Here is a 23126-nt window from a genome sequence, read left to right on the forward strand (position 1 = left end):
GTAAGCTCTTGATACTAGGGACCTCACCTTATTCATTTTAAAAGCTCAGACCTAGAACACAGCCCACTGTCTGGGATACACTTCATAGATGTTTGTTAAATGAATGAATAAATAGTTGAATCCCAAGTATGGACAGATGTTGTGGACGCGGTCTCCGAGGGCCTTGTAATCTAGTTGTAGAATTAGAAAACAAGTGAAAAGTTAAACAAGATGGGATATAAACAGTGCAAAATCACCGTCAAGGACTGACACAAAGCTTCCAAGATAAACCCATCAAAGTCCTCCTAGGGGAGATGAGATCTAGTCAGCAAAGAGTCCTGAGGTTGACATCAATTCACACTAACCTGCCGTTGACTAACCAGATCCATTTCTGAGTGCAGAGTAGAGATTTTCAAAATTAGAGTGAACTTTGAATGGGTGCATAATTCACGTAGGATGTCGCAAAGGGCCGCTAGGGAGGGGAGGGCCTGCAACATCAAATTGGTTAGATGCCATGCCGACTCTCTAGGGACCCATGATGTATGTCCCTGTGGTCTCATGAGAGTAGCAGGTCTGACAGGGAGAGCCAGGCTCCTGGGGCCTGCAGTGCCTGCCCGGTTGCTCTCAGGACCCCACGGTGAGGAAAGAGAGCCCTTCACATACTTCCTCTTTTGCTGACTCAAGTCCAAGGCCAACAGAGAAGAGGTCCTTGCAGTGGTCTGTGTTTAGAGACGGGGCCCTAGGGGAGCCCTTGCCATTCTCTCTTCTGCTTAGGTGTCTTCCTCCACTGACATGGAGGAAGCTGGATCCCAGCCACTGGAGGACACAGGCACAGGGAGACCAGCTTCCTTGTGCTGGGGCAGGGCTCTGGGGCAGGGCTCTGCGGCGACCCTGCGCTCCCACATTTGCCCACACCATGTTCACATTTTGTCGGCCAAACAGCTCTTCCTGAAGGGCCTACGGTGTGTTGGGCACTGTCCATTGGGCTGGGTGGGTTTAGCGGTAAGAACCAGAATCTCGCCCACTCGTGGTTGAAACAGAACGACATCCATCTTCTATCATAAGGAGGAAGCGCTGGGCAGGGGCTCCTGAGACCACGGATCAAGGACTGGTGCTGCCGTCAGAAACCCGACTGTTGGAATCCTCCTCCTGTGCTATCCTCTGTCTTAGCATGTCTCCCCTCAGATGTGAGAGGGTACCCCAGCCTGACAGCACCTCAAGTTCAAAGACAGCGTTAAGGCAGCTCAGGAACCTTTGTTTCTCTGTCACGGGGAACGCTATCATCTTTCCTAGGCACACCCAGCAGAGTTCTTGTCATATCCCATTGGCCAGGCCTGGGTCATGTGACCTTAGGTCTGTTTGCAGAACAACCACAGGCAAATGGCAAGGGCCACAGGCTAGTCACAGCCACTCAAGATGCACTTCTTGGGGAAAGGGCAGTAGCATCTCTATCAGGGCCACCAACTGGGGAGCCAGAGGGCCCGAGTTCAAATCCTGACTCCGTCAAGTTTTTCCACCTGGTGATAATGACTCCTCACAGGTTGATGTAAAGGTGAAACCTGGCCGTGCATGTGAGGTGCTCACGGTGTGAGCTGTTGATACGACCACTTCCCAGGGCTCACTGCAGTCAGGATAAGGGCTGATGAAGCCAGATTTAAAGTTAGTCAGTGTAGTTAGGTAAATCAGGTCTAATATCGAGTAAGATCTAAAATGGAGGCCATGCTGACAGTGATTCCGGGAATCACAGGACAACTCATGGAATGTTAATGAAGTCCCTGAAAAGCCCTAGGCCAAAGTCCACCCCAAAGAAATGTTAATGGAACCCAGGAAACAGCCCCCAACAGATTTGGAGATAGCCCATCCCAAGAAGTGATAATGAAGTCCTTCCTGCTCAGATGACTTGTTTGGCCCACCTGTGTCCCAACCCTTCCCCCTTACATTCCATCACCAAAACTATGAAAAGGGGAGACAACCGCACTTCCATGGATTCCACCTCTTGGGTCCCCTTCTTCCTCCGGTAGAAGTCTTTTCTGCTGTCCTTTAATAAACTTCTAATCTCTACTCTGACCTTGCCTCGGCGTGCTTCTCTGGTGTTATTCTTCAACATCGGGGAAGCAAGGACTCGTCACCAGCCAACAGCGGTAACACTGAGAGGTGTCGGGAGGCCACCAGTGGGCTCACCCTCCAGTTTCCAGACAAGGAAACTAGTGATGTCTAAATCCTGTGCCATGGTGCTGGGGACAGGGAGCCCCTGAGGAAAAGTAGCCGTTCAGATTCCAAGTGTAAAGGTAAAATTTCCAAGCTGATTCTAAGCCGCAGAGCCTGAGTTAAAGTGTAAAAGACCAGGCATCCTAAAGTTTCCAAAGTGCAGGGATTGGGTTAAAAAGTAAAAGACTAGTATTGTTAGAGTCCCTCTGCTACCCCCAAAGCCTGTAATCCCTGTAGCTGTTAGGACAATACTGGGACTGCCCAGTAAATATTTCCACTGACTTTCTGGTTGTTTAATAGCTAAGGGTTCCGAGTTGCTTGGCACGTAGGCATTGCAGGACCTAAACCAATCAGTTTGAATGTGTACCCCACCTAGGAGGACCAATCACTCCTGCCCTGATTGTTCCCGCCAATGTATGCACTAATCCTGACTCAGGGTTGTTGTTCAATTTTCCCGTGCCTCATGATGATTTGTTCTGATGTATGCAAAGCCCCCCACCCTCTCCAAAAAGTGTACTTAAGCTCCGCTTGAACTCTGCTCTGGGCTCTGGGCTGCTCTCCCTCCTTGAGTGAGCACAGAGTCCCAGTGCGCTGGAATGGATCCCCAATAAATATCCCCTTTTGCCAATTGCATGGAGTCAGTCTCTTGGGTGGTCTCTCCCTCCGAGGTTCCGCCAGACCTTTTACACAAGGACACTAGGGAAGCTTCTCAGAGGACAGGGCACTGACGTCTGACCTCGAGGTAACTGGCACCTGCCCAGGCAGTGGCAGGTGGGTGGGAAAGGAAGACAAGGACAGTTTATTGCACCCAAAGAATGGAGTGGGAGCCAGGGGTGGCTCCAGATGGATGTGTGGCCAGGCTGGGGAGGGCCCCCAACACCGAGTTCAGGAAAGGGCAGTCACATCTTTTCCTATCAGATGCATGATTTAAGCTGCAAGTGGCTCTAGATTTGTTTGTTTTGCTACTCAGGATGGGTGTGTGTGGGAGCTCCGGGGAGGCAGGTGACAACCTGAACTAGGGCAGCTTTGGGAGGGCTGGACAGGAGGGACATTCCTTCCACAGTCAGCAGGATGTTGCCATCAGATGTGGAGAGACAAGGGGCAAGAATCCAGGATCCTGGTTTAGGTTCTCTGGGTGAGTGGGATGGGGAGAAGAGCGACAGGAGAGAGAGAGAGAGAGAGAGAGAGAGAGAGAGAGAGAGAGAGAGAGAGAGAGAGAGAGAGAGAGAACAGAGGATGCAAAGAATATGGGGGTGGGGCACTGTGTTGGCCAAGTTGGGTGCAGCTGGGGCTGTTGTCAGACCATCGCTCTGAGACCCTCGCTGAGGGCAGGGTGTTCAGAGGTGTCAACACAGGAAGTAGATAAATACTTGAGACAGATGAAATTGTCCTGGGAAAACAGAAGCAGGAGCGAGAGGGCCAACCCCCGGCTCTGGGCACCATGCAGACTGCCAGCAAGCTCTGCCTGGGTCTGCGCTGTGTGGGGGCTGCTGTGGTTCAAGGCCGGTGGGCAGCATCGGGCTCTGCCTGGCTGCTGCGCTATTGTTCAACACTCTGCCTGCTGTGTGAATTTCTGCACACCTCCTGCGGTTATTCAAATTTGCAGCCCTGATGGAGGGTGAGAAGAGAGGTAGGCTGAATGAAGACAAGGACCTGAGAACAACAACCTCCCTGGGGCAGCAGTGGAGGGGGACAGGAGCAGCCAGAGGAGAATGATGGCGGAAGGGCAGACGCCTGGGAAAGACGGTTCAGGCCCAGGCCCAGGGCGATAATGAGCCCAATTCAGGTGACTTGATCCCTCAAGTGGACTAAAGATCCTCGAAGACATATCACATATTTTTCTTCTATCCTAGAAGAATCCCAGTGATAGGTGTTTATTATAAATTATATTAAGAATTTATATTAAATTATAGTAAGAATTAGTCATCGAAGTAGAGTGGATAGGGAAGTAGGTTATCTCCCTGGCTATACCCTGTGGGTGGTGTTTATACCTGGAGTTCATGCCAGAGATTCTGAGGGTGAGACCTGGCTGTTGGACTCTACCTGTTGACATTGGGTAGTTTACTCAATGACTGAGCCTCACTTACTCATCTATCAGAGAGAGAAAGAGAGACACCCAGTATCTACTGGAAGGATTTGGAGACGGTTAAATGAGATACATTGCATGCTAACAGCACATATGGGACCTGTCCAGCCACAAGTGTTCCCCAGGTGGGAAAGTGGACCCTCGCCCCTCATCCTGCACCCAGCATATGATCAGAGCACTAACATTCCATTCTGAATGAAGATGGGAAAATAATTTTGCCAGTGGAATAAAGCACGGAGGAGCACAGGTTTGCAGAGAGCTAAGGGAGCAAGCTTGGACCAGGATATGAGAGACAGGCGGAGCGCCATCTTGGGTGTGGCTCCCCAGGGACTCTCAAGGGCAGAAGCAGAAAGTAGTGAAAGGATTTTCAGCAAGGACAAGACTGACCTCAGGAAACCTGGGGGAACAGAGAGATCCAGAATGGAGGAGGAAACCACATCTGGGTTCTATGGCTTTTCTGTCTTTGTCTTTGCAATTTCCAGTCTTGTGGCGTCTCTCCTCACGCTCCCCCATGTTTTCAGGTCGTTAGCCTGATGGAAAGAACAGGGATACCCTGGAGCCAGAGGTCTCTAGGTCCAAGATCCTGCTCTCTCCCTTTACAACCTGTGTGATCTTGTGAAAGTGGTTTGCTGTCTCTGAGTCTCAGTTTCCTCATCTGTAAAGCAGGCTGCCCATCCATCTGGTGGTGTGCCTAACTGCTGACCGGCGCCGTGCTTGGTGCTTGGTAGGTGTCGGTCATTTTCTGTCTTGCTTTTCCTTGTGCCTTGACTAAGGTGGTTTCTACCACCCTCAGGAAGAGGGGTGACAGCATTTCATGACCACTCAAGAAAGCCTATTGTGGAGGGAAAGAGGGGCTGAGGGGAGAACTTTGGGACCTTCTTTCCAGTTCCAAGTCTGAAAGAAAGAAGCTGACCTTGGGAGAGGGGAAAGGCAGCAGGACGCTTGCTGGAGATGGTGACCAGCAGCTGTGGCTTCAGTGGGCCCTGTGAGATTCCTGCCCCTTATCTCCCTGTAATGACTTGGCCTCAATTCTTCTCCCTCCACATCCCCTCCACATCCTGGGGCTGGGCGCACCCCTGGGTCTTGAGAGTCACAGCTCCATAACACCTCCTCTGCTGCCTCCCAGAGGTCACTTCCGGGATGGCCAGCCCAGCCCAGTTCTTCCAGAGCACAAATGGCCTAGGAGGCCCTTCTTGTTCTCTCTGGCCCAGGCACCCATCCGTAGGCTCTAGAGGAAAGACCTCACAAGGGAATCACAATTGTATGGCACGTGGCAGTTTTTAAAAAGTGTTCCCATCCCCCATACTATGGGCAGGAAGCTATTTTACAGAGAGAGGAAGTGGAACCTCAGAAAACCGACCCGCTAAAGCTCACCTGGCTGATAACGGTGGACCCAGCACTAGAACCCGGGAACCCCCAGCCTGGGGCCATTCTGTGTAATGACAGATTGGGGGCCCAGATCCATGCCTTTGACTTCTTATCAGTGGGAGGTTTGCTGTATGGACTTGGGCTTTGCTGCCCTCTGTTTGTGGTTCTGGGAGGGGATCTGCCCTCCTCCCCCGACCTTTCCTCTCACACCATTTCCTTGGACAAATCCTTTGGTTCAGGGAAATGAATGGAGCTGTCCGCACCTGCTTGGTGACACTGCTGCCAGCTCAAGGGAGCTGCGCTTTCAGGTGACGCATTGTGATGCCCATCTCTGTGGACATCCCGTCCCCGCCGTCCCCTCCAGCAGCATCGCCACAGCATTAGCACGGCTCTGACGGCAGGCAGAGAATTGTGTCTGTTGCCTTCCATTAAGAAGCGGGGAGAAGTTACCAGCATTGATTGAAATTCTCAGGTAGAGCGAATCCGGTGGCATTTGAAGAGGGGAATTTAATTTGATAGTTTATATTCCACTTAAGTTCCTCTTCCAACTGACTGCCAGTAAACAGCTGCAGACGGCCTCAGCTGTCTCTGCAGCGGAGAGGAAACACCGTGGGGCGGGGCTGGGGGGCTTCCGGAGGACCAGACCCCTCGGGGGAAGAAGTGTGAGAGGCCTGGTGTGGGCCCAGGGCAGCTGGCTGCAGGCGGCCCCTACATTCCTTCTGTCCTTCCTGGGCCCTCCCTGTAACAGAATGGACTTGGAATAAATGATCATCGAGGCCTCTCTTGACCTTGGACTTCACCCTGTTTGGGGGAGTTTGGTGGTGGAATGGAGGGGACTGAGAATTTGGGATTAGAAATCCAGAGCTCATCTTAGTTCCTAACTTCCCGCAGGGTCTTGGGCAGTCATCTGATGCTCTCTGAATCTCTGAGGATGATTTCAGTCCAGGCTGCATCCAGGATGCCGTGAGGTCGAATGAGAGAATGTAAGTGCGGCATCTTAAGCCTTGGGGGGCCCGGCTGGATGTCCCTGTCTACTGTCGCCATTGTTTCTGGAACAGAGAGGCCCCACAAACCCTGCTCGGTTCTCTTGACTGAGGCTGGGGCTCCAGTTGGCTGGGAAGCCCCCTCCTGCCCAGGAAGTGCCTGAACTGTCTCTCCCAGCCCCAGCCAAGCCTGTCTTCAGCAAGGGCCTGCTGAAGTATGCTGCCTTGAAGGGGTCATTACGATGCATCTTGGTCCCCCAGCTTGACAGCTGGGCTTCCTTGCCCACCCTGACCCATTGGTTGGCGCTCGCCTTGGGAGGCAGAGAGCAGACCCTCGGGGAGTGAGGCTGGGATGGGCCCGGGTGACGGCCCTCAGTTTGCCTCCTCCTGTGTCCAGGTGCGGGGCTGGGGCTGCTGCACGGTGCCCTCAGCCATCTCTCCACCTCCCTCTGTGCACTTAACAGGTTTGGCAAGAGCGTCGGCTGCCGCAGGAGCTGGGACCCAGAAGCGAAGCGCCTGGGGAATCTGGGTCAGGGGCCCAGGCACCACGAGGAGGGTCCATTCCTCACATTGGGCTTCGTAGGCGAGTCTGCGGCAGGAATCCACCAGGGTCCCTCTCCTGCTCACTCGTGTGAACATCGAGATCCCGTGTGAAGGAAGGGGTGTGACATGCTTAGGGCCCTGCCTGCTGTCCTGTGTGTCTGTGATGTGTCCTTCTGTAATGGCAGCCCCCATGTCGACAAAGGCCCTGGTTCTATCTGGAGGCATCGTTTTGGTTAAATATGGAAGAGGGCAGAGAGGGGCTGATGGCCTTGCTACCAGGCCAGGATGCCTGTTGTGGCAGCTTTGATGATGATGTCCGGTCTCATGTGTGCGAGGCTCACGCCGCCTTGAGTAAGTGTGAGATGATGGCCCAGGGTGGCTTTGGAAATGGGGAGCTATCACGAAGGGAGATGGGAGAACCGAGGTCAGAGCAGGCACAACATAAGATCTTAAAAAGAAAGATCACTTCTCACCTGCCGTACCGCCCCAGTCTGAGCCTGTTTTGCTCCAGGTCTGTAGGACCACTGTTGGCCCATCTCCCTGTTCCACCTTCACACCTCAGCATCTGCCCGCTGCACTTGGATCTGACTCACTCCTTTTCTTCCTCCCTTGCTCCTTCTGCTTCTCTACTCAGTCTCCTTGGGCACATCAAGCAGGTTGCAGCCTGCCCCAGACCTTTGCACTTGCAGTTCTCAGTCTAGTTGCCAATTTCTCCTATTTATTTAGGGATCTGTTCATATGTCATCTCCTCAGTCTCTCTCTGACCACTCCATCTTTCAAAATCATATCTCCTGTCACCATTATATCCCCAGAGCCTAGAAAGATGCCTGGCTGCCAGTTATATTTAATAAATATTTGTTGAATGAATGAAAACATGAATGAATAAAATACGGGAGCTGGAGGGGTCCAAAAATCTGCGGCTCCCAGGTGGCTTTGGGAAGGAGAACGGGGCCCCAGCATTTACCTGGCTGTTCTCTGGGCCCTGAGGAGGCAGCTGGGGTCATGGGGAGCAAGGTGAGGATTGAGGGCGTGGGGTGGCCGGGTCAGCGTGGCCAGCCCCCCTGCTCTCCCTGGGGCTCTGCTAGTCGAGTTTCTGCTCACCGTGCCCCTTTGCTTCATGCTTATTTCATTTCTACCCCTGCCGACCCGCCACAGAGCTAATGCTTAATGACAGGCCCGTAATTACACTGACATCTGAGCTACTGTTGTCCCTCGACGTCGGCTCTGAGAGTCCAAGGCTGGGTCTTCATCCCAGCCTGACACTGGCGGCCTCTCCCTGGACGTCTTGCTCAGGGTCTTGATTTCCTGTAAAGCAGCTTGCTTCTCAGGATCCTGAGTGATCCGAAAGGAGCCAGGTGGACATCTTGCCTGGGACGACACGGGACAGACAGGGCACATCTTTCAGCTGGTGGCAGCGTGTCACGTTGAGAATGGCTAAGTGAGGAGCCCCGGCTGGGACGTCGCCTCCCAGGTCTCAATTTTCTCCTCCATAAACCCTCAAAGAGTTGGGCAAGATGAGTAGCTTTTATATTAGGTTTGGATCACCCTGGGGAATGCAAAAGACATGACTTGGGTTTTACATGGAATCAGAGAGGGATGACCGTGGACATCCTCTGGTGGAGAGGGGCTCGCTGGGGTCGGAGGATGGCTGAGTGGTTCCTGGGTGGAGCAAAGGGCAGAAGGCTCGGCGCCCTCCACCCACTTCACCAGAGAAGCCCTGCCTTCTTTTTCATTGTCCATATTATGTCACAGTTAAGATTTCACTTGAAGAAAGACTTCTTTACTAACATGTGAGAAATGCCAGAGCAGACGGCTCCCGAGTTCCCCTCTGGTGGCACTCGGTGTCTGTTCTCTTAAGAGCAGGTGTCATTAGACTCTTTAGCTTTGTTCCACTGAATGGTGTTCACAACAGCTGCTCATGGTGTGCCCTGAGAGCAGGTTGATGCGGGTGGGCCAGTGTGTCCCTCCAGGACAAGCCTGTCCCTGTGCCTGCACCCATGCATTGTTGACCGGCCTCAGCATGAAGAAGCATTGCAGTGCCAGGAGGCATGACAAGGACATCAGGGACCTGGGGGCTCTTGTGTCAACCCCAAGGGTTGGATCAACCCCCCAACCCTGGAAGCCGGCTCCTCTTCCTGCTGCAGATGCCTGATAGCAGCAGGTAGCAAGGAATCCTTGGGTGCCCCAGCTCCACGGCAGCCCTTCCTCAGGTAAGGGACAGACGGTGTTTTGTCTGAGTGACAGCTCACTCAAATAGGAATGAGTCCTCGGGTCTTATCCAGAGCTGAGGAAGATTCATTCTCCCCTGATCCTACATAAGACCCTTTCCATCTCGCTGATGAGCCCAGGGTCCTGCCTCCATGGGGATGCTACAGCTGCCGCAGAAGGGAGCCAGTGCCACCTGGAACCAAGGGGGGGGGGCAGAGGGGACCCCGGGAAGAAAACTAAGAGTCACGATGCAGTGTAATGTGTCATATAAAATTTTTTGTTTCTCTATGGGGACGGGAACCCTGAAGGCAGCCCTCCTAGGAATGGCGGATCTCAGGGAGCGCATCTAGAATCCCTGAGCCCCACTGGCTTAACCAACGAGAACATGTTGTCACACAGGGAAAGTCCAGAGTCAGGGCCACCCACAGCTGTGAAGGAGCAAAGGCAGGAGGTGAACCTGGGGCAGGTCTGTGACCCTGCTGGGTAGGGGGAGCCCAGGGAGCCCTTCGCAGTCACCCGACCCAGCAAAGTCCTCCATCTCCGTCTCAGTGGGCTGGGGCGGCTGGAACTCTGTGGCAGTCAGGCCAGCTGAGAGGGTAGGCTCGGGCTGCTGGCCTGGACCACTGGCTGGGGTGCTGCATGCAGGGAGGAAAGGCAGCCTTCGAAGAAGAGTGGGGTGCATGCGGAGGCCTGGGATCAAAGAGATGTCCCATCTGAATCAGTGAGGGCAAGTGCATTGTTGGGACAACAGATGGAGGATCATCAGCAGGGCAGGGCAGGGCAGGGCCTTATGCCTTCAAAGACCAGGAAAGAGGAAAATGAATTCCACAGAAGGGCAGGCGTTCACTATCCATCATGTCTTTGATACTTTCAGCAACCTTGTCACTTAACAGAAGACGAGGGAGAAAGAGAGAGAGAGAGAGAGAGAGAGAGAGAGAGGTGTCTTAAGCAATTTGTCTAAGATCATTCAACCAGGAATTAGCAGAACTGGGATTTGAACCTCTGTCTGCAAGGCACCCAAATCCATTGTTTGTCCACTTGCCACATTGGCAAGGGTCCTGGGGAGGCTGCCGCACAGCGTCTCTGGATGCATTTAGACTCCCTGCAAGTGCCATAAAATATCACGGCTGCAAAACTGATTCCCAAGTCCATGCCTGCACCATGGAGCTGGCTCCGTGCAGGCTGCCTCCATTTGCCCTAGGCATGCATGGTCCCAGCTGCAAACTGCAGGTCCTCACCCTGCTGGGCAGAGCTGGCAAAAGTGGCAGGAGCTTTCTAGATCATTTCAATACAGCGGTTTGTGCCTTTGGTAAGCTCCTCAGCACGACAGAGACCCAGATCAAAGGTGGGATTCTATTTCTTCTCAGCCACCACGATCCATTCTTTTAATTTAATTGTCATCCTGAATGTGCCCTTGCTCTTTCTCAAGCTGCTCACACAAGTGACACCCAGCCTTTCGGGCTCCGTGGCGTGCTGTCATTGTTTGCCTGACTTCTCCACACCTTTCTTCTGTCTAAAGTGCTGCCTGACAAGGATTTTAAAAAATTATATGATCGTGATTTCCTTTGCTCTTTTATGCCTCCTTCTTTTAATATGAAAGGAATTATGCCTTTGTCCCATCTTAGGGGGCTGCTTCTTGTCAAGTCACAGTAGTATCACAACCCCTCTGGAGGATGGAGAGTGGCTGGGGCCCAGTCCCCCAGAAGGGCAGGAGTGGATGGCGCATCCTTGGTCTGCGTTTGACCTGGCACTCTAGAGGACACCCCAATACAAACAGAGGCCACTGGCTGCTCTAACGTGACTTTCTATTACCCAAACACAACCCCCCAACACAGAGAGATCACACTCGGAAAAACAGAACTTCTCAAGGTTACACTGTTTTTGGAACTTAACATTTACTGCTTACGTTTTGAGATTTTGTGGGGAAATAATGTCCCTGTAGCAGTTAGAATGTAAAGGAGCAAAAACTGTGAAGTAGAGGTGTGTATGTGTTGGGAGCAGAGTCTGGGATAATTTGTACCAAACACATTCAAAGGATTTAAGATTTCAACAATTTTACTGTAGTAAAAAAAAAAATGTATTAATTAGGGTAGAATCTAGGCTGCTGTAACGAAGAGATACTCAAAATGCGGTGGGCACACTTTTCCCTTGTGGGATCATCTAGAGATAGGAAAATGATCCGTGATGGGCAGGTGGCCCAACTCTATAAGGTCATCCAAGGTCCCTGCCTCCTTGTCTAGAATGTGGCCCTCATCCTCATGGTCCTTGCTGGCTCAGGGGCACCATGTCCATGGGATACAGAGCACCAGAAGGGCGAGACCCAAAAGTTGTGGACATCATTTCTTCTATTTCGCACCGCCCCCCCCCCCCCCCCCGGCCCGCTGGTACCAAGGATTGAACCCGGGGACACTTAATCTCTGAGCCACATCCCCAGTCCCTTTTAACTCTCACTGAGTTGCTTAGGGCCTTGCCAAGTTGCTGAGGCTGGCTTTGAACTCAAGATCCTCCTGCCTCAGCCTCCCAAGCCCTTGGGCATCATTTCTTCTTAACTCTCTTTGGCAAAGGCTTAGCCTTGGAGCCACAAGGCAGCCAGCAGCAAGGGAGGCTGTGGGATGTGTGCTTGGTGAGAGGCCAGAGCTAAAGCAAGGGACGCCATCAATAGAAGGAGGAGAGAATAAACAGACCCTAGGGACGAATGTGGAGATTGTACTCCAGGAAAAAGTTTCCATGATGGAGCTTTTTCCAATGGTCTAAACATGCCTTCAAGTTGATCTCTAACAACAGCAAAAATCCTCTCTCTTCTCTAAAAAACCATCGCTGTGAATGAAGATGGCTTCAGAACAACAAGCAACTCACGTCCTTCAAGCTAAATGCCAAAATACTGCAGCCCCCGCGTTTTCTGTCTCCAGGCGGGGATCTTATTCGCCCCTCCCCAAAAGCAATGGGAACAGATAAACAGCAGCACACTAAAGAATACACATTTTATTCTGTAAAGGTATAAAAATTCCACCTGGAGGCTTCCCTGACAGGGCTTTCCAATCTTTCCTGAGATTTAATACAGGAAATAAATTCAATTTCAGCACTTAGTGACTGCCTCATGGTGGGCCCCCAGTAAACGGTGGTTGAATAATGCTGTAGGAAGTGGCCGTCTTCATAACACCCTGAGATCTGACGGAGGAGGGAGTCAGCTTTCGGGAGCACAAATGGATCCTCTTATCTTGTTTGTGCAAAGACAGTGGAAGGTGTGGCTTTTACGGCACCGCCAAGCAGTGCCCCACAGCCCTGTCCCTGTGGAGGTCCTGGATCCCCAGTTGGAGTCACTGATATTTTCTATCTGGGCAAGGTCTTCCTTGACTTATGTCCTCTATCACTTTAGTGGTTGAAAGTGGAGGGGAGGGGAATCACTATCATAAATGCAGATGGGTAGGGCTTATTATTTTTTATTTGTTCTAATTAGTTATACGTCATGACGGTAGAATGCGTTTGGATACATCCTACATAAATGGAGTACAATTTCTCATTCTTCTGCTGGTACACGATGTAGAGTTGCACAGGTCATGTGCACATAGGGTCACGATGTCCAGTGCACTCTGCTGTCATTCCCACCCGCATGCCCCCTTCCCTCCAAAGTAACTCTGTTCTTCCCTGGTCCCCTCCCTGTTGTGGGGATTGGCGTATTTCACTTAGCATGACATTCTCCAGCTCCTGTAGGGTTAATTTTCGACAAGCATATTTAATGCTTTGACACCCCTGGAGGCTTCTACTAGGGCTGCATTAGCAGAAAGTTATTGGTTCAGGAAAAAGAGTTAGAGAAACCCTGCAAGCAAGAAGCTGAGGAGACAGCATTGGAGAAATTCAACATCAAAGGGGAAGGCCAGGTGGGCTCAACACCAGGAAAGCAGGAACTGGTGTCCAGGAGCTACTGGGACAGGGCAGGTAGGCTTCACTCCATCCAGGTCATGAGATTCTTAAAGGGACAGCTTCCAATTAGGTGGGCAGGGCAACCCACCTGGCCTGGAGCCTTTGGTGGCTCCCACCATCTGGCGGGCTCCTGGTTGACCCCCTCTCATCCCTTCCGCAGCTCCCCAAACACCCCCAGACACATTTCCACACCTCTTCAGATTCCTAAGTCTGCCAGAAAAGCTAGGCCTTCCCCTCCCTCCCCGTGCCCCCTCTCCCTACCTGAGGGCTGTGGGCTTCCTGTTCTCCTTTAATCATTATTTGTTTGTTTATCATCTTTCCACTGGTTTCCAACCCCAGGGACCGTTCTCACCAAGCCAATTTGAATTAATTTTGCAGGGACAATTCCACAAGACAATGTATCAATTGCTGTATTAAAAATCAAGATGGATTGCCACTCTACCCTCCTTCCCATCCCTTAATTCTGTGGTTCCCTCAAAGGCACAATCAAGAGTGTCTGGCATAATTTGTTCTTTAGAAAACCCAGACTGCTCGTCGCATGTAGTTGTGATTTTAGGAAGATTTTTGGCAGTGTTTGATTTCTATAATACTTTTCTTTATTGCACGCGATGATTAGATCTCGGTGATTATGGTGACAGGGAGGTGGACCTCAGGCCCAAGCCCCCTCTCTGAGGCCTGCTCTCAGACTTCATCTATCCAAACCGTCCTCTAATCCCTGGATCTATGATCCAGTCACACTGTCACCTTCAGGGTAGGGTCACCCAAAGCAGCTGGGGACACAAGCTGAAAAGCTCTTTTTTTCAGGACTCAGTGGACAAGCTCAAAGGATTAAGAGGGTCTGCCTCGTATGGAGGACAATGACAGCCATGGTGGTGGGTGTCCTGGTTTGGGCTGTGTTTCCTCAATGTTCATGTGGCCAAGTCCTAACCCCTAGTGACGGTGGATGGAGCTGATTTGTAAAGAGGGTCATTGTGGATGTAATTAGTCAAGATGAGGTCACTAGGATGGGCCTTAGTCCCAGCCTACACAGTGTCCTTGTAAAAGGGGAACAAATGAGCCAAGTGCAGTGGTGCACGCCTGTAATCCCAGGGGCTCGGGAGGCCGAGACAAGAAGACCACAAGTTCTAAGCCAGCCTCAGCAACTTAGCGAGGCCCTAACCAACTTAATGAGACCTTGTTGCTAAGAAATACAAAAACGGGCTGGGGATGTGGCTCGGGGGTTAAGCGCCCCTGGGTTCCAGCCCTGGTCCAAAACAAAACAGAGGAACATGTGGGCACAGAGGCCCGCATGGGGCAGAATGGCAAGAGAAGACAAGGCAGAGACGGGAGACAGATCGGCAAGGCAAGGGGCACCTAAGATGGCCAACAACCTCCAGAAGCCAGGAGAGGGACAGAGCCGCCTCACAACCCTCAGGAGGAACCGGCCCCACCGACGCCTCGGTCTCCCTGCTCCAGCCCCCTGAACTGCGAGACAAGACATTTCTGCTGTTCGCTCCTCCCAGCCTGCGGTGCCCTGCTCTGGCAGCTCCCGGAGCAAAGGTGATGGTCACGGGTGGGGCCTCTGCAGTAGGCAGAGCTGACCTTGCATCTAGTTCTGCCCTTCACGAACCATGCGGCTGGGACAAGTCAACGTGACCTCCTGCAGCCCCTCCATCTGAAGTGGAGCCGTCCCAGGACCTTCTTAGTGGTACTGGGAGGCAGACCCGGTGCCGTTGGTGTCCTGAGTTCACTCCTTTGGCCAGTGTGGAGCTCACCTCCAGCCTCTGGCCCTGCTTCCTGCGGCTGATGGTGTTCTCTGGGGCTTAGAAGTGTCTGGGCTGCAGAGAGATGGGAAATGTCAAAGAGTTAATGTCCTTGGAGCAGCCACTAAGGAGGGGCAAAAGCTTCCTGTCCTCTGGGAAGGACATAAACACGGCTGAGAGCCACATCACACAGGGTCTCCCCGCTGCTCTCCAGGGGCTCGCCCCCTCCCCTCCCCCCAGCGCCTGGACTCGTCACACTGACATCTCTTCTGGGCTCTTCTCCCTTGGCTCCCTTGCTCCCCATATCCTCATGTGATTCTTCAATCACTTCCCAGCCTCACGACCTGCTCCCAGATTTTCGCTTCAAGGTTTGCTTTTGAAGGAACCCAGATGAAGATAGGAGGGTTCTGAGAGATGATGTATGAAAGTCCTTACAGCGTGTGGCACACGGTAAGCACCCAATTCATTTCTGTGGCATGATGGACCATTCTTGCAGCGTAAATGACATACCGTCCGCCTACAGCATTTGGAGGTGGGAGACGTGTGTGTGCACCGGGTCTCCATCCTGCTGGAGGTGACGGGAGCAGGGAGTCTCTACTCAATGGCCCCGTGCAGCACATGGTCTGGTCAGATGGCCATCAGGAGCGGGTGGATCTGCGTGGACATGCAGGCCCTGAAGATGCCCTCTGGAAGTCTGTAGGAGCAATGTCTCTGGATGCCATTCAGAGTACAGGCTACGGGAGGGGTGGGTCCATGTGCCCATGACACTGTGTGGCTGCAACTCCAGCCTCGTGCCCAGACTTGGCCAGAGCCAGGCTCTCTGCAGCAGTCGACCTGCTGCCAGAAATTGCTGGACTTCTTGGCCCCCTGCCTGGCTGCATGGTCCTGGGAAACACAGGAACAGCCCCCCACAAAAGCGAAAGACCAACGGAACAAGTTGATTCCTACCTTCCACACCCAACACCGAATTTGCTTTGTGCTCTGTGCTGCCAGGATCTGTCTGGCTTTGTGGTAGGATGAACTCAAGGCTTGCTATGCAGACCTCCTGTCTCTGAGGCACAGAACACAGTTGGAGGCAGCTGGAGGGAGCCTCAGATTTTGCTTGAGGTGACCCATCACTGTCCATGTGAGCAGCTGACTATGTTATCCCCTGTAGAGGGGTAATGACCTTTGGGGACAGATTGTGGGGAGAGCTACCCTGTCCACTGCAGGATGTTTAGGAGCATCCTGAACATCTAGATTCCAGTCGTGTCCCCTGCTCCCAAGTTACATCAACTAAAAGCATCTCTAGGAATTGCCCAATGTGCCCTGGGTGACAAAATTGCCCCAGGTTGAGAACCACTGGTATAGACGGATCAACACACATGTGGACACACTGGATGAGTTTTTGTTGGCAGAGCGAGACGGGGGGCTCTGGCTTGCTAATCCCGGATGGAGTCAGCTTCCCTCGTAGTTGAGCACCGGACTCTGCGGAGGTATATACCTGGCTTCAAATTTCATTTCTCATTCACCAGCTTGGTGACCTTGGGCATTAAATGAAAATCAAATCATACCATTCCCTTGCTTAAAAACCTCCTCTTGGTTTCTCACTGATCTTGAAACAAAATCTGCACTCCTTCCCTCAGTCTTCCAGAACTAAGCCTCATGCTATCCCACTCTGTACTCTAGCGCTCTCCCGCAGCCACCGTGAGCTCCTCTGTTCCCTGAGCACACAGGGCGCCTGGCTGTTCCTACACAAGGGTTTGTGCCTGCTGTGCCCTCTGGCTAGAGCATCCTTTTCCGGGTGGCTGGCTGTGTGTCCGCTCCTCCCCTTGCTCACCTCTCAGGTCAGGTGTCACCGCCTTAGACAGGCCTTCTCTGGCTACTCTTGCTTAGTAGCCCCAGTCACTCTTGGTGGGCTTGCCCTGTCCTTGTCTTCATGACTCTTCAACTTTGCCCCCATTTATTTACTTTTTCCTTGTTCATTGTCTGTCTTCCACACAACGGTGTAAGCTTCCTGAGAGCAGGGCCTGCAACAGCACCCGACAAGTGTCACGTCTTCATGGGTGTGTGAGGAGGACTAAGGAGACAATGAAAATGACAAGCTAGTAGCAGTAGTAATAATAAAGCAAGCGTGTGGCGCTCTGCTTCCATGACCCAGAGGGGTTTCCGTTGTCTGCCGCTGAGCTCAACCCATACATACGGCGACTGTGTAGGTAGTGGAGTGTAGACCTCAGCAAGTCCACACAGGGCGAAAAAGGCATCTTAAGGGATGCCCAAGATGAATCAATACCTGGACCATCCGGGAGATGGCTTATGACCAGTTGTTTCACTGGATGAGACAGGTGTCAAGGACAGAGTGCGCTGTCCTGTCTAGCAAGATCTCCTGCTCCCTCCCGCCCATTGGTGTGGAAGCCTCTACTTCCTGGTCACCAGGTAGAATGGGGTGTCAATCACAGTGGCTCCTGGGCATCGCTTAGCTAGACAGCCGGGAGCAGACACTCCTTGGGCTGTGAGTATGCCTGGGAAACTGACCCGACACTGAAGCCTGTCCCCGGACAAGACTAAGAAGTCCCCCAAGTGGGTGTGGATCTCACAGATGGTTAGGGCACTCATAGGCATCAGAATAGCCAGTCTGAGCAAAGAGTATCCCAAGAGGACGATCAGCTCAGAAGGCAGGTGGGTCTGACATCAGCGCTGGGAGCTCTGTCCCTGCACAGAGGGTGGGAGCCTGGGGGAACAGGATTTGGCCCAGGGGAATGAGACCAGGTGGGCTCTGAGTAAATTGGAGCCAACAGACAGCATCTGGGACTTAGGGAAGAAGGCAGATCAGAGGCAGCAATTTAGATTCCTTGGGAGACTAGCCATTAAGTATCCTTGAATCAGCATGTGTCCTTAGAGAAATGCAGCGTTGCTTTGTACATGTATGATTTTGATTTTGCACAAATAGTATAGAGTTATGGACTTTGTTCTGTATTTCACTTTTAACTCTTAATACGAAGTTTTTTTTAACATTTGTTTTGGTGATTCATTACTTTTTATAATGTAACCAATAAGACAAAAACTTGAGTGTGTCAATCAACACATTTTTTTTCCCCAGTACTGGGGATTGAACCCAGGGTGCTCTACCACCGAGCTACCTCCCCAGTCCTTTTTATTTTATTCTGAGGCAGAGTCTCGCTAAATTGCTCAGGCTGGCCTCAAGCTTGTGATCCTCCTGCCTCAGTTTCCTAAGTCACTGGGATTGCAAGCATGTGCCACTGCACCCAGCTCAGTACATTTTTCAAATATTTATTTATTTTTATTTGTAGTTGGACACAATACCTTTATTTTTAAAAATTAATTAATTTATTTTTTATTCCAATTTGTTATATATGACAGTAGAATGAATTACAATTCATGTTATACATATAGGGCACAATTTTTCATGTCTCTGGTTATATGCAGTGTATATTCTCACCATTCGTGTCTTCATACATGTACTTAGGGTAATGATGTCCATCTCATTCCACCATCTTTTCTACCCCCATCCCCCTCCTTTCTTCTCCCACCCCTTTCTCCTATCTAGAGTTCTTCTAATCCTCCTATACTCCCCCTCCCAATCCCACTATGAATCAGCCTTCTTACATCAGAGAAAAATACTCAGTATTTGTTTTTTTGGCATTGGCTAACTTTACTTAGCATTATATTCTCCAACTCCATTCATTTAGCTACAGATACTATGATTTTATTTTTTTTAGTGTTGCATAATATTTCATTGTGTATATGTACCACAGTTTCTTTATCCATTCATCTACTGAAGGGCATCTAGGTTGGTTCCACAGTTTATCTATTGTGAATTGTGCTGCTATAAACATTGATGTGGCTGTGTCCCTGTAGTATGCTGTTTTTAAGTCCTTTGGGTATAGATCAAGGAATGGAATAGGTGGGTCAAATGGTGGTTCCGTTCCAAGTTTTCTGAGGAATCTCATAGTGTTTTCCATATTGGCTGCACCAATTTGCAGTCCCACCAGCAATGTATGAGTGTACCTTTCCCCCCACATCCTCACCAACACTTATTGATGCTTGTGTTCTTGATAACTGCCATTCTAACTGGAGTGAGATAAAATCTTAGAGTAGTTTAGATTTGCATTTCTCTAATTGCTAGAGACGTTGAACATTTTTTTAATATATTTGTTGATTGATTGACAATACCTTTATTTTATTTAATATTTCTATGTGGTGCTGAGGATTGAAATCAGGGCCTCACATGTGCTAGGTAAGTGCTCTACCACTGAGCCACAACCCAGCCCTCAATACATTTTTAGTAACAGACTTATTCAGATATAATTCACTCACCACAGAATGCACTGTGTTGGTGTCTCAGTCGTGTTTAGTACAGTCAGGGGTGTGCAACAACAGCCACTGTTAATTCAGAGCACTGTCAACACCCCCCAAAGAAGCCCTGAGCTCACTGACCATCACTCCCTATTCTCCCTGCTTCTTAGCCCTGGAAACCACTCATCTTCTTCCTGTCTCTATGGATTTATCTCTGTCCATTGGAGATTTCATAACTGGAATCATGCAACGTGCCACTTTTGTCTCCGGCCTTTTCCACGTGGTACACTATGTTCAAGGTTCATCCATGTCACAATGCACATCAGGACTTCATTTTTTTTTTTTAACTGCTGAAATAAACCATTGTATGGATACCCCACATTTGGCTTATCCATTTCTCAGTTCAGGAATATTTGAGTTGTTTTTCCATGTTTTAGCTATTATGAATGACATTGCTGTGAACACGTATGTACAGGTTTGGGGCAGACGTGTATTTTCAATTCTCTTGGGTGGATACCCAAGACAAGAATTTCAGGGTCATATACTATTCTATCTTTCATTTTTTAGGGACTGCCAGATTTTCCCCAAGTGGCTGCACCATGGCACATTCCCACCAGGAATATGTGAGGGTTCCAACTTCACCACATCCTCACCAGCACTTGTTATTGTCCGTCTCTTTGTTCTGGCCATCTAGTGGGAGTGAAGTGGCCCCTCACTGTGGTTCTGACTGGCATTTCCCTAGTGACGAATGATTCTGCATATGGCTGGACGTGTTTGTTTTATCAGCCATTTGTCTATCTTCTTTGGAGAAATGTCCACTTGAATGGTCATTGGATTTTGACAAAAATCAAGTTGTCCCTGTGGAACGATCACCCGCATCAAGACATAGACATTTCTAGCACCTTAGAAGACGAAGACTCCTTCGTCCAGTCCCAGGGTAACGTCCATTCTGACTCCCGTTACCGTAGACGAGCTTCGCCTACTTTAAACTCCACTGAAAAGGAACGGTTCTTGACACCCTCCTTTTTGTCTGATTTCTTTTACTCAATATGATCCAAGTGAAATCCATCATGATGTTTTTCTCTCGTCTTTTTCCTCACCGAGTAGTATTCTGCTGTTTGGCGGACTCACTCATTCTGCCGTGGAAGCTGACTTGGGTTGTTTCCAGTTTCAGGTTACTACAAATGAAGTTTCAGCAGTTTATTCAATTCAACCTCGCAGGACACCTCAAAGGACAGAGTGGTTGCCCATGGAGGTGGTGGGCAGTGGGAGTGGGGGGTGTGGCCAGGCAGGGGGTCCTGCACAGGCTGATGAAGAGGCTGCTCTGATGGTCTGAATACACATGGAAAGGAAGGGAGGGAAGGAGAGAGGAAGGAAGGAGGGAGGGAGGGAGAGAGGGAGGGATGAGGGAGGAAGGGAAAAAGGTCAGAAGGGAGGGAGGGAGGGAAGAGGAAAGAAATTTACTTCTGTTTTGTGTGCCGTGCTCAAGGTCATTCCCAGAGGTCAAGGCCGCCAGTCTACGGGCCCAGCTGCTGCAGTTCCCAGGAGTCTCTGGTAGCGCTCAGGAGGGGTTGAGCATCGCTGCTCCTGCCCAGGAGGGAGGAGTGAGTGTCCCTCTGTCCACTGGTTGGCCACCAGCCTGGGAGGGCCTGGGCTTCAGGCAGTTCCCAGTTCATCGAAGTGACAATGGCCAAGACGGCTCCTTTCTTTGGAGCTGCCTGAGATTTATTTAATGTCTCAGGAAAGAAACTCTTTGGGCTTCGTTTTCCTTTCTGGGACTTAGCTTTTTTTTTTTTAAAAAAAAGGTGAGTTGGGCTCTGTTCTCTAGAGAAATCCCTGATTGAGAGTCCTCCCGTCCACCCCAGACCGCCCCCAGCAGGAGTCTGTCCTGGGAGGGACCCGGCTGGGCAGGTGCTCTCTCTCTTCCCTCTCAGGTCTCTGCAGGTGCCCTCCCGCCCTCCAGCCCACCTGTCTCAGCTGCCTCCTGGCCTCAGGCCCCTGTCTGGGGGACAAGGCTGGTGCAGAGGCTCGGGGATCATGCACGTGCTCCCCCCAGCAGAGTACTGGTCACCTCCAGCAGGGGCCTTGGCCTCCCGTACCCATGTGTGAAGGTCCACCCAGCCACAGGGGCTGAGGCACCACCAAACCTGAGACGCGTGGTGGTCTGCTCCGGGCTGCGGTGACCTTGGCGCTCCTGCCAGGAGTCCCCAGGTGAGGAGGGGAGGAGAGGGTTAGTGGCTCTGTAACCTCGAGAACCTTGTGCCGTCACTAATGCCCATTTCCCGGGCATCACAGGGCGGTGGTGCTGGACACCACACACCTGAGGGTATCTAGTCCCACTACTCCCCCCCCCCCATGCAGATGGGGCAGGGACAGGGAGGTGCCACCCCCAGAAAGACAGCCTGCATTGGGGGCAGCAACAAATGAAAGTCATACTGACCGGCGTTGTCCTGAGAGGGACACGGCTACTGGTGTGTGTGCGTGTGTGTGCGTGTGAGCGTGCGTGATTCTATTTAACCTGCTCCTTGTCCGTTCCTGCTGGAAGGAGCCCCCACCTGTCCATCGGAGCCCACGGGACGGACGAGGTTTTGTTTAGGGACAGAGGAGGCAGAAAGCAAAGGAAGGAGAGAGACGAGAAAAGATGCAAAGATGGTGACAGAGACCTCCTAGAAGTCAGAAAGAGGATGGTGGGGCAAGGAAGAGAGAAGTCAATGCAGGGATGAGGAGAGCAAGAAGAGGGACCGGGAGGGAGGGAGGGAGGGAGGGAGGGAGGTGACCAGCGACAGTGGAGTCCCAGCCCATCCCCCGCCTGTTCGGGGGACTGTCTTCATCCCCTGCCATGGCTGGTCTGGGGACCCAGTGGGTGCCCGTTGGCCTCCTGCCGGGCTCAGCAGTCCCCAGGCAGCACCTTCTTGCTGCACGGCGGCTCTGCCTGGTTACATGCCAGCTTGGGGAGGGGCAAGGCCGGGAGGGCTCCCTCACCCTCGTCCTCCATCGGGGCCGAGCTCAGGCAGCCAGGGTGGGCTTTGGTTCCAGAACCCCTTTGGGGGCAGCAAAGGAAGCACAAAGACTAGAGTTTGGAGGGAGCTCGGTGTTGACAGGGCTTTGCCCGAGGTTCTGCAGAACAGTGGTTAAGTTAGGTCACCCCAAATGGCAGAAGCCAAAGAAAAATGAAATAAACTGAACTTTCACAGTGAAGCCGTGCCACCAGCTGGCCCAAGGGGGCCGTCAGGGTGAGCCCAGGCAGGGCACCTTCACAGGCAAAGAGCCAGAAGCTTCCAATCAGAGACTCAGTTCCACCGCCACAGGCCACGGGAGGGTGGGCAAGCTACTCTGGCGCCCCTGGCCTCGGTTTTCCTCATCTGACAAATGGAGCTAAAGTCACTGTGATAACGACCTACCAAGACGGTGGCTTTTTAATAGGCTGTTCCAGCCCGACTCCTGCTCCCCAGATGACGGGCCATTAGTGGTCTTTCCTGGTCCCATGAGAAGGCGCGGGGCTCCCAGCCTCTGGGCAGAGCCTGCGCACAGCAGCCAGGACCCCCAACAGAGACACAAGGCCCGGGAAGCTCTCTGCAGCAGCTGGAGCCACGGGGTGGTCAGAGGCAGCAGAGTCCTGCAGACACACGCGGGTCCCCTGGGTCAGAAGGCAGGCGGCAGAAAGCCGTTTGGTTTTCAGTTCAAGAGTTCCTGGTTCCTGATGGACGGCTGGGTAAACTGAGGCAGCAGCGGGAGGGGACAGCCCGTCTTCCTCTGGAAAGCGGTTTTCCTGGTGGGAGGGAAGGGGGGATT

The 23126-nt window shown here is 51.8% G+C and overlaps 1 long non-coding RNA gene across 2 annotated transcripts; it reads left to right on the plus strand.

Annotated features, from left to right (window-relative positions):
- Positions 1-2576: 2576 nt before the first annotated feature.
- Positions 2577-8040, plus strand: LOC144366215 (uncharacterized). Of its 2 annotated transcripts, none has more exons than XR_013425175.1 (4): positions 2577-2929; positions 5881-6113; positions 6533-6624; positions 7089-8040. It is a non-coding gene; the product is annotated as an uncharacterized LOC144366215 (long non-coding RNA). The 2 variants fall into 2 exon arrangements; XR_013425176.1 differs by lacking the exon at positions 2577-2929 and adding an exon at positions 2972-3322.
- Positions 8041-23126: the final 15086 nt, after the last annotated feature.

Source organism: Ictidomys tridecemlineatus, chromosome 8 (assembly GCF_052094955.1).
Source record: "Ictidomys tridecemlineatus isolate mIctTri1 chromosome 8, mIctTri1.hap1, whole genome shotgun sequence".
Taxonomy (NCBI): Eukaryota; Metazoa; Chordata; class Mammalia; order Rodentia; family Sciuridae; genus Ictidomys; species Ictidomys tridecemlineatus.